Consider the following 16,311-nt stretch of genomic DNA (forward strand, 5'->3'; position numbering starts at 1 on the left):
CTGTTTTAAATTTATCTAATGATGTAGCTTCCACAGCTTCCTGGGGCAGCAAATTCCACAGACCTACCACCCTCTGAGTGAAGAAGTTTCTCCTCATCTCAGTTTTGAAAGAGCAGCCCCTTATTCTAAGATTATGCCCCCTAGTTCTAGTTTCACCCATCTTTGGGAACATCCTTACTGCATCCACCCGATCAAGACCCTTCACAATCTTATATGTTTCAATAAGATCGCCTCTCATTCTTCTGAACTCCAATGAGTAGAGTCCCAATCTACTCAACCTCTCCTCATATGTCCGCCCCCTCATCCCCGGGATTAACCGAGTGAACCTTCTTTGTACTGCCTCGAGAGCAAGTATGTCTTTTCTTAAGTATGGAGACCAAAACTGTATGCAGTATTCCAGGTGCGGTCTCACCAATACCTTATATAACTGCAGCAATACCTCCTTGTTTTTATATTCTATCCCCCTAGCAATAAAAGCCAACATTCCGTTGGCTTTCTTGATCACCTGCTGCACCTGCATACCAACTTTTTGATTTTCTTGCACTAGGACCCCCAGATCCCTTTGTACTGCAGTACTTTCCAGTCTCTCGCCATTAAGAAAATAACTTGCTCTCTGATTTTTCCTGCCAAAGTGCATAACCTCACATTTTCCAATATTATATTGCATCTGCCAAATCTCCGCCCACTTACCCAGCCTGTCTATATCCCCTTGCAGGTTTTTTATGTCCTCCTCACTCTCTACTTTCCCTCCCATCTTTGTATCATCTGCAAATTTTGATATGTTGCACTCGGTCCCCTCCTCCAAATCGTTAATATAGATTGTAAAGAGTTGGGGACCCAGCACCGACCCCTGTGGAACACCACTGGTTACTGGTTGCCAGTCCGAAAATGAACCATTTATCCCAACTCTCTGCTTCCTGTTCGATAACCAATCCTCCACCCATGCCAGAATATTACCCCCAATCCCGTGATTTTTTATCTTAAGTAATAATCTTTTATGTGGCACCTTGTCGAATGCCTTCTGGAAGTCTAAATACACTATGTCCACTGGTTCCCCTTTATCCACCCTATACGTTATATCCTCGAAGAACTCAAGCAAATTTGTCAGACATGACTTCCCCTTCATAAAGCCATGCTGACTTTGTCCTATTAAATTATGCTTATCTAAATGTTCCGTTACTGTCTCCTTAATAATAGACTCCAAAATTTTACCCACCACAGATGTTAAGCTAACTGGCCTATAATTTCCAGCCTTCTGCCTACTACCCTTTTTAAATAACGGTGTTACATTAGCAGTTTTCCAATCTGCCGGGACCTCTCCTGAGTCCAGGGAATTTTGGAAAACTATCACCAAAGCATCCACAATCCCTACTGCCACTTCCCTCAAGACCCTAGGATGGAAGCCATCAGGTCCAGGGGATTTATCCGCCTTGAGTCCCATTATTTTACTGAGTACCATCTCTTGAGTGATTTTAATCGTATTTAGCTCCTCCCCCCCGAGAGTCCCCTGTTTGTCCAGTGTTGGGATATTCTTAGTGTCCTCTACTGTAAAGACTGAAACAAAATATTTGTTCAGCATTTTTGCCATCTCCATGTTTCCCACCATTAATTTCCCGGTCTCATCCTCTAAGGGACCTATGTTTGCCTTAGCCACCCTTTTTCTTTTTATATAACTATAGAAACTCTTGCTATCTGTTTTTATATTTTTTGCTAATTTCTTTTCATAATCTAACTTCCCTTTCTTAATCAATCCTTTAGTTACTTTTTGCTGTCTTTTGAAGAATTCCCAATCTTCTATCCTCCCACTAAGTTTGGCTACCTTATATGTCCTTGTTTTTAGTCGGATACTATCCTTGATTTCTTTACTTAGCCACGGATGGCTGTCATTTCTTTTACACCCTTTTTTCCTCAGTGGAATATATTTATTTTGAAAGTTGTAAAATAACTCCCTAAATGAACACCACTGCTCATGTACCGTCTTACCCTTTAATCTATTTTCCCAGTCCACTTTAATCAATTCCGCTCTCATACCATCATAGTCTCCTTTATTCAAGCTCAGTACGCTTGTTTGAGAATCAACCTTCTCACCCTCTAATTGGATATGGAATTCAACCATGTTGTGGTCGCTCGTTCCAAGGGGATCCTTAACTAGGACATTATTAATTAATCCTGACTCATTACACAGGACCAGGTCCAAGGTTGCCTGCCCCCTTGTAGGATCAGTTACATACTGCTCAAGAAATCCATCCCTGATGCACTCAATGAACTCGTCCTCAAGGCTGCTCTGCCCAATTTGATTTGTCCAGTTAATATGATAATTAAAATCCCCCATAATTATGGCTGTTCCCTTATTACATGCCCCGACTATCTCCTGATTAATACTTCTTCCAGCAGAGTTGCAACTATTAGGAGGCATATATACTACGCCCACTAATGTTTTTTTTCCCTTATTATTCCTTATCTCCACCCAAACTGTTTCATTATCTTGATGCTTTGTCCCAATATCATTTCTCTGTATTACAGTGATTCCTTCCTTTATTAACATAGCCACCCCACCTCCCCTTCCTTCCTGCCTGTCCTTCCTGATTGTTAAATACCCTGGCATATTTAATTCCCAGTCGTTGTCACCCTGCAGCCATGTTTCTGTAATGGCCACAAGATCATACCCATACGTAGTTATTTGTGCCGTTAACTCGTCCATTTTATTACGAATGCTACGTGCATTCAGATAAAGAACTTTCAAATCTGTTTTGTGACGCTTAGTTCCTGCTTTTTCCTTTTTTAACACTTTACCTATTACTCCATACCTTCTGTCCCTTCCTGTTACGCTTTCCTCTCTCTCCCTGCTCAGGTTCCCAACCCCCTGCCACTTTAGTTTAAACCCTCCCCAACAGCACTAGCAAACACTCCTCCTAGGACAGCGGTCCCGGCCCTGCCCAGGTGCAGACCGTCCGGTTTGTACTGGTCCCACCTCCCCCAGAACCGTTTCCAGTGTCCCAGGAATTTGAATCCCTCCCCCTTGCACCATTCCTCTAGCCACGTATTCATTTGAAATATCCTCCTATTTCTACTCTGACTAGCACGTGGCACTGGCAGCAATCCTGAGATTACTACCTTTGAGGTCCTATTTTTTAATTTACCTCCTAACTCCCTATATTCTGCTTTTAGGACCTCAACCCCTTTTTTACCTATATCGTTGGTGCCTATGTGCACCACGACAGCTGGCTGTTCGCCCTCCCAATGTCCATTTGTAACTTCCTGCTCCCATCCACAGCTATTTACAATCTATATTAATGACTTAGATGAAGGGACCGAGTGTAATGTAGCCAAGTTTGCTGATGATACAAAGCTAAGTGGGAAAGTAAGCTGTGAGGAGGAGACAAAGTCTGCAAAGGGATATAGACAGGTTAAGAGAGTGAGCAAGAAGGTGGCAGGTAGAGTATAATGTGGGGAAATGTGAAGTTATTCACTTTGGTAGGAAGAATAGAAAAGCAGAATTTTTTTTTTAAAACGGTAAGAAATGATTAGATGTTGGTGTTCAGAAAGACTTGTGTGTCCTGGTACAAGAAACACAAAGAGTTAGCATGCAGGTACAGCAAGCAATTAGGAAGGCAAATGGCATCTTGGCCTTTATTGCAAGGATGTGGAGATGCCGGTGATGGACTGGGGTTGACAAATGTAAGGAATCTGACAACACCAGATTATAGTCCAACTGTTTTATTTGAAAATCACAAGCTTTCGAAGGCTTTCTCCTTCGTCGCTCACCTGATGAAGGAGAAAGCCTCCGAAAGCTTGTGATTTTCAAATAAAACAGTTGGACTATAACCTGGTGTTGTAAGATTCCTTACATTTATTGCAAGGGGGTTGGAGTACAAGAGTAAGGAAGTCTTGCTACAATTCTGCGGGGCTCTGGTGAGACCACACCTGGAATACTGTGTACAGTTTTGATCACCTTATCTAAGGAAGGATATACTTGCCTTAGAGGGGGTGCAACAAAGGTTCACCAGATTAATTCCTAGGATGAGAGGGTTGTCCTTTGAGGAGAGATTGAGTAGAATGGGCCTATACTCCCTGGAGTTTAGAAGAATGAGAGGTGATCTCATTGAAACATGTAAGATTCTGAGTGGGCTTGACAGGGTAGATACTGAGAGGTTGTTTCCCCTGGCTGGCGAGTCTAAAACTAGGGGGCATAGTCTCAGGATAAGGGGTCGGCCATTTAAGACTGAGATGAGGAGGCATTTCTTCACGCAGAGGGTTATGAATCTTTGGAATTCTCTACCCCAGAGGGCTGTGGATGCTCAGTCATTGAATATATTCAAGACTAAGATAGATAGATTTTTGGATAGATTCAAGGGATATGGGGAAGTGGAGTTGAGGCCAAAGATCAGCCATGATCTTATTGAATGGCGGAGTAGGCTCGAGGGGCGGAGGTTAAGAACATAATGTCAATAACAACAACTTGCATTTATATTGCGCCTTTAACGTAATAAAAACATCCCAAGTTGCTTCACAGGAGCGTAATCAGACAAAAATTGACACCGAACCAAAGAAGGAAACATTAGGACAGGTGACCAAAAGCTTGGCCAAAGAGGTAGTTTCTGTGGAGCGTCTTAAAGGAGGGGTAGAGAGGTTTAGGGAGGGAATTCCAGAGCTTAGGGCCGAGGCAGCTGAAGGCACGGCCAGTGGTGGGGCAAAGGAAGTGGGGGCTGTACAAGAGGCCAGAGTTGGAAGAACGTAGAGTTCTTGGATGGTTGTAGGGCTGGAGGGGGTTACATAGATGGGGAGGGGTGAGGCAATGGAGGGATTTGAACATGAAGAGGAGAATAATAAAATTGAGGAGTTGGTGGACTGGGAGCCAATGTAGGACAGCACGCAAAGGGGTGTTGGGTAAACGGGACCTGGTGCGATTTCGGTTATGGGCAATCGAGATTTGGATGAGCTTAGGTTTATGGAGGATGGAAGATGGGAGGCCAGCCAGGGGAGCATCAGAAAGTTGAGTCTAGAGGTAACAAAAGCTTTGATGAGGGTTTCAGTAGCAGATCAGTTGAGGCTGGAGCAGAGAAGGGTGATATGGCAGTGGTGGAAATAGGCAGTCTTGGTGATGGAGAGGATATGGGGTCAGAAACTCAGCTTAGGTCAAATAGGCAACATTATGTTGGCATGTATAGCCAAAGCCATAAAGTATAGGTGTGCAGAGGTTAATGCTGAGACCACCCCTGGAATACTGTGTTCAGTTATGGTCACTACAATAGAAAAAAGGTGCAAAAATTGGAGAGTGCAGTGAAGAGCAAAAAGATTACAAGTATAAAGGAGATGAGTTTAGAAAAGCTCCGATCTAAAGAACAGTACTGTTTTGAGGTGTATAAAAGTTAAATAAATGGTAAATCCCAATTATTGCAAGTATGAACAGAAGACACAAATTTAAATGAGTGAAAATTAAATTTGAAATCAATATTAAAAAGAATTTCTTTACCCAAAGGGGAATAAATATTGGGAATAATCTGCCAGTGCGATAGTGGTGATAAAAACATTAAGGATGTTAATGTGCAGTTGGTTGTTCAGGTGAGAGAGTTAGGGGATTGGACGCGGTGTTTTTTGATAGGCCGGATGGCCCTTTCTCATTCGTGAATGTTCTAACCAGGTGACCTCTTTTGAGTCTGTGAGTCGATGAACATGAAAGTTGGTAACGGTGGGAATAGGTTTCCAGTTTGTACCTGACTGCCACTGAGAAAAAGGCTGTTCGTGTTCCCTGTTTCTGAATGTAATTGGTGAAGTTTAATCGAAGTTTCCAATCATGTACGCTAAGTTTCCAAATGCTCTTTGAGCAAATCAAACCCATCCTTTTGAGAAGCAATAGAACAAGCTTGATGTGTTCTATGAGTGTTTTGCAGCCCATTATAACCTGTACAACCATAGTAAGAGAATAGTTTTAATACTGGGGTATGTGGATTACCTGAAAGCATTGACTCACGTGACAGAATAAGTTTTTCTAAACCATGTGATTTAGAGAATTTAATCAGAGATTTGATAGTCGGCAGGATAAAATCAGGTACAATTAAAGAGACTATTCAGACACTGAATCAAGATTACAAAAAGGTATTTGTAGAGCAGCTAAAATCTCCAAGTCACAGGTGAAAAGATGAGAGGATGAGATGATGTTGAATTCTCATGAACCTCCTCTCAGAACCGGCGGACTGGAGGGAGCACCAGAGCGGCACCAAGTTTAAAAGCGGCGAGGCGGCGGAGAGGCCTGCGCCGAGACCCTCGCCGGGAGCGGCGGCGAAGAGGCCTGTGCCGAGACCCTCGCCGGGAGCGGCGGCGAAGAGGCCTGTGCCGAGACCCTCGCCGGGAGCGGCGGCGAAGAGGCCTGCGCCGAGACCCTCGCCGGGAGCGGCAACGAAGAGGCCTGCGCCGAGACCCTCGCCGGGAGCGGCGACGAAGAGGCCTGCGCCGAGACCCTCGCCGGGAGCGGCGGCGAAGAGGCCTGCGCCGAGACCCTCGCCGGGAGCGGCGGCGAAGAGGCCTGTGCCGAGACCCTCGCCGGGAGCAGTGGCGGAGTTCCAGAGGTAACGTCACCAGTGAAAAAGTGACGTGGCACAGGGGAGGCAGCTGATTGGTAAGTAGGTTCAGGTGAGTATTTCTACTATTCTACAGTGCAGTAACTAAAGTAAAAAGAAAGGGAAGGTCTGCAGGTCTTATAGCAAGTAGCGTTTTTTTTTAAGTGAATCAAGGTCACTGGTGTAGTTAACATTCTCTAAATTATGAGTAATTTAAAGGAGTAAACTCCTTAAAGGGAGTAACTAATGAGCTTAATCTAAGGCAAGTCATGGCAGCAGAGCTCGCACCCGTGATATGCTCCTCCTGTGCTATGTGGGAAGTCATGGAGACTACCAGTGTCCCTGGTGACCGTATGTGCAGGAAGTGTGTCGAGCTGCAACTACTGGCTAACCGCATTTTGGAGCTGGAGCTGTGGGTGGATTCACTGTGGAGCATCCACGATGCTGCGATTATCGTGGATAGCACGTTCAGTGAGGTGGTCACACCGCAGGTAAAGATTACGCAGGCAGAAAGGAAATGGGTGACCACCAGGCAGAGTAAAAGGACTCGGCAGGTAGAACAGGAGTCCCCTGGGGCCATCTCCCTCTCAAACAGATATTCCGCATGAATATTGTTGGGGAGATGGCTTATCGGGGGAAAGCAGCAAGAGCCAAGACCGTGGCACCACGGGTGACTCAGCTGCACAGGAGGGGAGGAAAAAGAATGGGAGAGCAATAGTGATAGGGGATTTCATCATAAGGGGAACAGATAGGCGTTTCTGCGGCCGCAGATGTGACTCCAGGATGGTATGTTGCCTCCCTAGTGCTAGGGTCAAGGATGTCACGGAGCGGCTGCAGGACATTCTGAAGGGGGAGGGTGAACAGCCAGAGGTCGTGGTCCATATCTGTACCAATGACATTGGTTAAAAAAAGGGATGATGTCCTGCAAGCAGAATATAGGGAGTTAAGAAATAAATTAAAAAGCAGGAGCTCTAAGGTAGTAATCTCAGGATTACTCCCAGTGCCACGTGCTAGCGAGAGCAGAAATAGGAGAATAGACCAGATAAATGCGTGGCTTGAGAGATGGTGTAGGAGGGAAGGGTTTAAATTCCTGAGGCATTGGGACCGATTCTGGGAAAGGCGGGACCTGTACAAGCTGGACGGGTTGCACCCAAGCAAAACCGGGACCAGTATCCTCGCAGGGGCATTTGCTAGTTCTGTTGGGGAGGGTTTAAACTAATATGGCAGGGGGATGGGAACCAAAGGGCAGGTACAGATAGGACAAATTCAGACCAGGAAACAGGAAGTAGAAAAGCAGTTCGTGATGTCGTTAGCAATTCAAAGGCAAAAGAAGCAAATGTTAAATAGTGTTCAGCACAGGAATTTGATGGGGTTAAAGGGTATATACTTCAATGCAAGGAGTATTACAAACAAAGCAGATGAGCTAAGGGCACAGATAGACACATGACAGCATGATATCATTGCTTTCACGGAAGCCTGGCTTAAAGAGGGGGATAACTGGCAGCTCAATATCCCTGGATATAGTGTTTTCAGGTAGGATTGAGTGGGTGATTTTAAAAAAAAGGAGGGGGGATAGCATTATTGGTTAAAGAATCAATTACAGTTGTGAGAAGGGATGATATGCTAAATGGATCATCAATCGAGGCCATGTGGGTTGAGCTAAGAAATAAAAAAGGGGCAGTCACACTACTAGGATTGTACTATAGACCCCCGAATAGCGAAAGGGAGATAGAAGAACAAATATGTAGGCAAATTTCTGAGTGCAAAAATAAGAGGGCAATAATGTTAGGGTAGTTGAAGTCCCCTACTATCAACTGGGATTCAAACAGTGTGAGGGGCACAGAGGGTGCAAAATTCTTGATCGGTGTCCAGGAGAACTTTTTTAGTCAGTACGTGACAAGCCCACCAAGAGGGGATGCAATTCTAGATTTAGTCCTGGGAAATGAAGATGGGCAAGTGGGTGAAGTGACAGTGGGTGACCACATTGGGGATAGTGACCACAATTCAGTTAGTTTTAGCATTATTATGGAAAAGGACAGAGTTAAATCAGGAGTAAACATTTTAAATTGGGGGAAGGTAAATTTTACAGAACGAAGAGGTGATTTGGCAGAAGTGGACTGAACACAACTACTTGAGGAGAAATCAGTGGGAGGCACTAAAAAGTGAAATTCTACAGGTACCAATGCAGACACGTCCCCTCAAAGAAAAAGGGTGGCACTGCCAAATTTAGAGCCCCCTGGTTGTCTAGCAGTATATGGGGCAAGATAAAGCAGAAAAAGAAAGCTTATGACTTTCACAGAAAACTAAATACTGCAGAAAGCCTAGAGGAGTATAGAAAGTACAGGGATGACGTAAAAAAGGAAATAAGGAAAGCAAAGAGAGTCCATGAAAAAATATTAGCTAGTAAGATTAAAGAAAACCCAAAGATGTTTTATCAGTACATTAAGAACAAGAGGATAGCTAAGGAAAAGGTGGGACCTATCAGGGATGATAAGGGTAACTTGTGTGTAGAATCAGAGGACGTGGGTAGGGTTTTAAATGAATATTTTGTCTCCGTATTCACAAAGGAAAGGGATGTTCCGGACATAGTAGTTAGAGAAGAGAGGTGTGAAATATTGGATAAGGTAAACATAACGAGAGAGGAAGTACTAGAGGGACTGGAATCCTTGAAAGTTGATAAGTCACCAGGGCCGGATGGATTGTTTCCTAGGCTATTGAAGGAAGCCAGGGAGGAAATAGCAGATGCTCTGAGGATCATTTTCCAATCCACACTAGATACAGGGGAGGTAGGAAGACTGCAAACGTAGTACCATTTTTAAAAAAGGGTACGAGGGAAAGGTCGAACAATTATAGGCCGGTCAGTCTTACCTCGGTGGTGGGCAAACTATTAGTTTATCCTATCTGTCATTATTGATTCTGTCACTTGGAAAAAGGCATGGTTTAATCAGGGATAGTAAGCATGGATTTGTTCAGGGAAGGTCATGCCTTACAAATCTGATTAAATTCTTTGAGGAAATGACCAGGAGGATTGATGAGGGTAGTGCAGTGGATGTTGACTACGTGGATTTTAGTAAGGCATTTGACAAGGTCCCACATGGCAGACTAGTCAGAAAGGTAGAAGCCCATGGGATACAGGGAAATGTGGAGAATTGGATCCAAAATTGGCTCAGTAACAAGGAAATAAAGGGTAAAAGTCGATGGATGTCTTTGCGAATGGAAACCCGTTTCCAGTGGTGTGCCACAGGGCTCAGTGTTGGGTCCCTTGCTGTTTGTGGTATATATTAATGATTTGGACTTGAATATAGAGGGCATGATTGGCAAATTTGCAGACAACACAAAAATTGGCTGTGTAGTTGATAATGAAGAGGATAGCTGTAGACTCTAAGAAGATATCAATGGGTTGGTGGAGTGGGCGGAAAAGTGGCAAATGGAGTTCAACCTGGAGAAGTGTAAGGTAATGCACTTAGGGAGGGCAAACCGTAAAAGGGAATATGCAGTAAACGGGAATATATTTAGAGGGGTAGAGGGAGTGAGAGACCTTGGAGTGCATGTGCACAGGTCCCTGTGGCAGGGAAGGTGGCAGTACAGGTAGATAAGGTTGTGAAGAGGGCATACGGAATGCTCTCCGTTATTAGCCGAGGTATAGAATACAAAAGCAGGGATGTAATGATGGAACTGTATAAGACGCTGGTAAGGCCACAGCTGGAGTATTGTGCGCAGTTCTGGTCACCACATTACAGGAAGGACGTAATTGCTCTGGAGAGAGTGCGGAGAAGATTTACAAGAATGTTGCCAGGACTTGAAAATTGCAGCTACGAGGAGAGATTGGACAGGCTTGGGGTTGTTTTCCTTGGAGCAGAGGAGGCTGAGGGGAGACTTGATTGAGGTGTACAAAATTATGAGGGGCCCAGATAGAGTAGACAGGAAGTACCTGTTTCCCCTAGCGGAGAGTTCAAGAACCAGAGGACATAGATTTAAGCTGATTGGCGGAAGGATTAGAGGGGACATGAGGAAAAACTTTTTTTACCCAGAGGGTGGTGGGTGTATGGAATTCACTGCCCGAATTGGTGGTAGAGGCAGGGACCCTCAACTCTTTTTAAAAAGTACCTGGACCTGCACCTAAAGTGCTGTAAGCTGCAGGGCTACGGACTGGGTGCTGGAAGGTGGGATTAGAATGGGCACCTGGTTGTTCTTCGAGCCGGCGTGGACACGATGGGCCAAATGGCCCCCTTCTGTGCTGTATCTTTTCTCTGGTTCTATTCTTTGGGAATTAACTCAACTAGTCAGCCTTTTTTTTGTGAATAAAGTGAAAATTCATCAGCAACGTAATAATTGAGGCCGATGGGGATCAAAGCACCCCTTCAGTACAAGGGGACAAAAAAATAATTTTTGTCAGTGTATGCAAATTACCACCAAATACATTTTAAAAAATGCACTCAAATGTGGTGATTAGGAGAAGGGGTTTTCTGCGAATACAGTGGATGCTGTTAGGAGCAGCATTCCAAGACATGGATGGTACCCATGAGTCTTAATAGATGTGTCATGCCTCTGAAGCTAGGTGTGGGATATAGCGTTAATATCATAGGATATAAGAACATGTAATGTACAAAAATTACCAAAACCATGAGACCGTCATTCCTTAAATTGAAAGTATGTTCTGCTTGTGATATACTGGTGATTGGCCAGCATGTAATGACAGTGAAATGTAAAACACAGCAACATAATATGTTACTTATCATTCCTTCCACTGATGTCTAACCACACTAGGGCTCGAGGAATGTGAAAGACTGCAGCTGGTGAAGCAAATGTTGGCTGTGGATGCTGTTGAGACGTCTATACCAGGGGGAAACTAAGAAGCCTCAGCTTCACTCTTCAGTGAGTATAATAATTTGTTCCAGATCTTGATGGTTTGCCCAGGTAACATATTATGAAATGGTTAGACAACGCACTGCAGTAGTTGTAACTTATACAAAGGAACTCTCTTCCCTGAAAGATATACTCAGAATAGAATTAAAGGCTCTGGAATCACTGCAGTCGATTACAAAAATTGGTGATCCCATTAAATAGCTTGGCTCCTTAGTGTTTGTACACAAACCAAACGGGGACACACATAGAATTACATAGAATTTACAGCACAGAAGCAGGCCATTCGGCCCAACTGTCGATACTGGTGTTTATGCTCCACACAAGCCTCCTCCAACCCCATCTGCATAACCTTCTATTCATTTCCCCCTCACGTACTTATCTAGCTTTGCCTTAAATGCATCTATGCTATTCGCCAGAATTACTCCATGTGGTAACAAGTTCCATGTTCTAAGCACTCTCTGGGTGATGAAGTTTCTCCTGAATTCCTTATTGGATTCATTAGTTGCTATCTTATATTTATGATCCCTAGTTTTTGGACTGCCCCCACAAGAGCAAACATCTTCTCTACGTCTACACTATCGAACCCCTTCGTAATTTTGAAGACCTCTATTAGGTCACCCCTCAGCCTTCTCTTTCCTAGAGAAATGAGCCCCAGCCTGTTCAGTCTTTCCTGATAGTTATAACCTCTTAGTTCTGGTATCATGCATGTCTTAATCCATGGAATTTGAAGACTGTACAGAGAGAACAATACAAATTACCCACGCAGGAAGAAAGTACATCAGAGTTTGCTTGAGCTGCAGTATTTTCCAATTTAGATGCATCCAGTGGATTTTGCCACCTGTGCCTTGATGCAAACTCAACGCATCCTTTGTTAGGTTTCACTAACTCCATGTTCCAGTTGGAATGCATCATTGTATCATTCAGCACCTAGATGTCTGTCATGCAAATATTTATTGCTCTTTGAGTAAAGCAGTCCTTCCTGAGATTTGTGTTAAATTTACTTTTTCGTTTAATTCGATTTGTGCCTCCTGGTCCATTTTTCTTGGCTTGTTTTGAGGTAATATTGTGTATTTACCTTAACAATACCATTTACTATTTAAATACCTTAATTAAGTTCCTCTTTGTAAAACTTGAGCTTCTCTATATATAATTTGTAGGCTTGGGATCAATTGTTTGGCTCACCCCTCTACCAGTAACAATTATATTTTATAATGCAATTGCGAGCTTGGGTGAAAGCATTGTGTGAACTTCCAGTTCCATCCACACCCAAAGTGCACTGCCACCTCTCGTGAGCAAGCATCGCATTGTTGTTTGGGGATTCGTTCATACGAACATAAAAATTGGGCAGGAGAAGACCTGCTGGTCCATCAAGCCTACCCCACACTCATGATGACTGGAGGATCATGACCATCTCTCCCTCCCCCCACATCCATGTAATCTCCTGGGAGAGGCAAAAGACGGAGAAAAAAAAAATCCAGGGCCAACAAGGGAGAAAGATACTCTGGAAAATTCTTCTCCGACCCCCCCACAGTCGATCAAAACCAGTCCAGGCGATCACATGGACCAAGTGTTAGCTATAAAGACACTTACCTTCTGTATGATACAATCTCTGCCCCAGTCAAGAACCAATATGAAGGCATACATAGAGTCACCACCCACCACAATCTTTTCCAGAGGCTCACTACTCTCTGGGAATAGAAGAACTGCCTAACATCCAGTCTATTCCTACTCTTCCATACTTTAAACTCATATCCCCTGGTCCTCCCCAATCTGTTAAACTGGAATAATCTATCAATAGGCTCGCTACACAGCCCTTTAATTACTTTATAAACCTCTATCAGGTCACCTCTAAGTCTACGCTGCTCTAAAGTAAATAGACCAAGGTCCTTAAGCCTATCTGAGTGACTGTGGTTCTTCAAACTCGGAATCATTCAGCAGGAACATGATGCCAAACTTGGACAAGGGCTAGAAAAAGTCAGGAAGAGCAACCAAAACCTCAACAAAAGCAAGTGGGTGTTCAATGTGAGTCTAACTCACTTTCATAGGAGACCCCATCACAGGTCAAGGCACAAAACCTGATGGCAAGAAGGTGACTTGGGAATATACAAGACCGGAAAAGATCATTACAGTCTACGTGGCTGCTTCCCCGTGTCTAAGAAATATCATCTCACAAATCCTGTCATATCCCTTTATCAAATTCTTCCTCAGGTACTTATCCAAAATTGAGGCTACACAAAAAGAAATACAAAGATATCTTAGAATGGTAAACTAGCTGGGAAGGTATGTTCCAGACCCTGCTACCAGATTAGGAATTCCAAGCATATGTTAGAGAAGAACGCCCAATGGTAAAGGTTACACTGAGCAGGAAAAATCATGGCAAGAGTTGAAAGGTAATAATTCACAGGAAGCAGTACTTTTTTTTTATTCGTTCATGAGATGTGGGCGTCACTGGCGAGGCCGGCATTTATTGCCCATCCCTAATTGCCCTTGAGAAGGTGGTGGTGAGCCGCCTTCTTGAACCGCTGCAGTCCGTGTGGTGAAGGTTCTCCCACAGTGCTGTTAGGAAGGGAGTTCCAGGATTTTGACCCAGCGACAATGGAGGAACAGCGATATATTTCCAAGTCGGGATGGTGTGTGACTTGGAGGGGAACGTGCAGGTGGTGGTGTTCCCATGTGCCTGCTGTCCTTGTCCTTCTAGGTGATAGAGGTCACCGATTTGGGAGGCGCTATTGAAAAAGCCTTGGCGAGTTGCTGCAGTGTATCTTGTAGATGGTGTACACTGCAGCCACAGTGCGCCGGTGGAGGGAGTGAATGTTTAGTGTGGTGGATGAGGTGCCAGTTAAGTGGGCTGCTTTGTCCTGGACGGTGTCGAGCTTCTTGAGTGTTGTTGGAGCTGCACTTATCCAGGCAAGTGGAGAGTATTCCATCACACTCCTGACTTGTGCCTTGTAGATGGTGGAAAGTCTTTGGGGAGTCAGGAGGTGAGTCACTCGCTGCAGAATACCCAGCCTCTGACCTGCTCTTGTAGCCACAGTATTTATGTGGCTGGTCCAGTTAAATTTCTGCTTTAGTTAACATGCTTTTTATGATCCAAAAAGGCTGATAGCTCAGTGCAGACGCAGGTCAATATAGTATAGGTGCTGTATTGCTCCAGAAACATGATTAGAAGGCACTAGGGCTATGGGTCTCAGATAGCGAAGGGCATCAAGTGCAGATCGGCCCAAATAGAAAAGCAAACATTTGCTTGCGGTCCGATTATAGAAGTCAATAAGCCTTTGGGTACTATTTTTAAGAGATCACTCCATGATTATCCCAGAAATACAAAAGGTATAATCTATTCATGATATACCCTCCTGAAAAATTAATGTCTGCAGCTAGTAAAGATTCAGAGTTCTAGTGCTGAAGTAACAGTGTATATTCACAGCTTGATAACGTCAGCCAGTGTCTGAACAGAGAGTTGAACAGAACCGACATGACCATGGTATGTAGATTCTCCAAGAGACTATAAGATGGATAGTCAAAGCAAAAACAGTCATGCTTCAAGGAAATTACTGTAATTATAGAGATGAACTCTGTGATTCAGGTTCTCATGTTTGAAGACAATAGAATTGTAATTCCTCACAGAATACAAAAAAGATATGTTACAAAAAAATTCACGAAGCATATTGATACTGCAATACAAGTAAAGGACCATGAGATTGTGTTATTGGCCACTGAACCAGGACATGGGTAATCTAGTGGAAGATTGTACTTCGGGTCTTATCAGCATAAGCACTAGGCAGACTTGCATCTGGTTACCGAAAGATCATGGCAGAAAGTTGTTACAGATCTAGTTCAATGCAACAAAAAAAACAAATAGTTGGTAGCTGTGAGCTAATATTCTATTTCAGAAGTCTGTCCTTTAACGTGTCAGTGGAAGTTACTCGAGCAACAAAAATCCATATTCTCTGCAAATAATATACTAGAAGAGGTCTTCAGCAACAGTGTGAATTTTGGATGATAGCATAAATTCCACAGGTTTGTGGAAGAGTGGAACTTTAAGCAGTCCTTCGAGACAATTCTATCCAAAATCAAATGATCTCACTAAAATAACAGTAGTCAAGAACATTAGAAAGTCTATGGACAGTGACCAAGATCCTAACATGAGTTTACTAGTGTTCTGGAGGACTTGCAGAGCAATTCTAAAGAGTGGTCAAATCTGTTCCAACTTACTAATTAAAGGCAGCCTACTCGAGATTAGCCAACTGTAACAAAAGAATCGAGACTGAGTGTTCAGAAGAAGAAGCAAAATGATTAGTATATCTTTATCTTTGCCTTGTGACTGCTTGTGTTCGACATGTGTGAAACTAGAACTGGTCGCACAAAAGAACGGCGTTACGCCCGGGGCTTATGTTATAAAAACAGAGAACTTCAGAACTGCATCAGAATCAGAGCGACCCTATGAAAATTAGTGAATCAGATATTCAGGACATATTCTACACAGACTCCAATTGCTTCAGTACAGACTGTATAACCAGCGTGGTAATATGTCCGACTCATTGGCCCAGAAATTGCTGGAGTGGGGCATCTTGCGGTGAGCGCCGTGAGATGGATTTTTTCCCCTCTCCCTTCTGCGCTGCAACTCTTTGAAAGTGGCAAGGCAAATTGATAAGGCGGTTAAGATAGCGTATGGGATGCTTGGCTTTGTAAATAGGGGCATTGAATACCAGAACAAGAAAGTCATGCTAAACCTTTACAAATCACTGGTTAGGCCTCAGCTGGAGTATTGTGTCCAATTCTGGGCACCACACTTTGGGAAGGATGTCAAGGCCTTGGAGAGGAGGAGATTTACCAGGATGATAACAGGGATGAGGGACTTCAGTTATGTGGAGAGATTGGAGAAGCTGGG

The 16,311-nt window shown here is 43.8% G+C and overlaps 1 protein-coding gene across 4 annotated transcripts in view; it reads left to right on the forward strand.

The window, feature by feature from the left end:
* l3mbtl2 (L3MBTL histone methyl-lysine binding protein 2) overlaps nt 1–16,311 on the forward strand; it is a 116,048-nt gene that overhangs the window by 85,085 nt on the left and 14,652 nt on the right. For all 4 annotated transcript variants that reach the window (XR_010958752.1, XR_010958754.1, XR_010958753.1 and 1 more), the window contains exon 21: nt 11,325–11,432. The gene's annotated coding sequence lies outside the window, so the exon portion shown is untranslated. The remainder of the gene's footprint in view (nt 1–11,324; nt 11,433–16,311) is intronic.

This window comes from Heptranchias perlo, chromosome 40 (genome assembly GCF_035084215.1).
Source record: "Heptranchias perlo isolate sHepPer1 chromosome 40, sHepPer1.hap1, whole genome shotgun sequence".
Classification (NCBI taxonomy): domain Eukaryota; kingdom Metazoa; phylum Chordata; class Chondrichthyes; order Hexanchiformes; family Hexanchidae; genus Heptranchias; species Heptranchias perlo.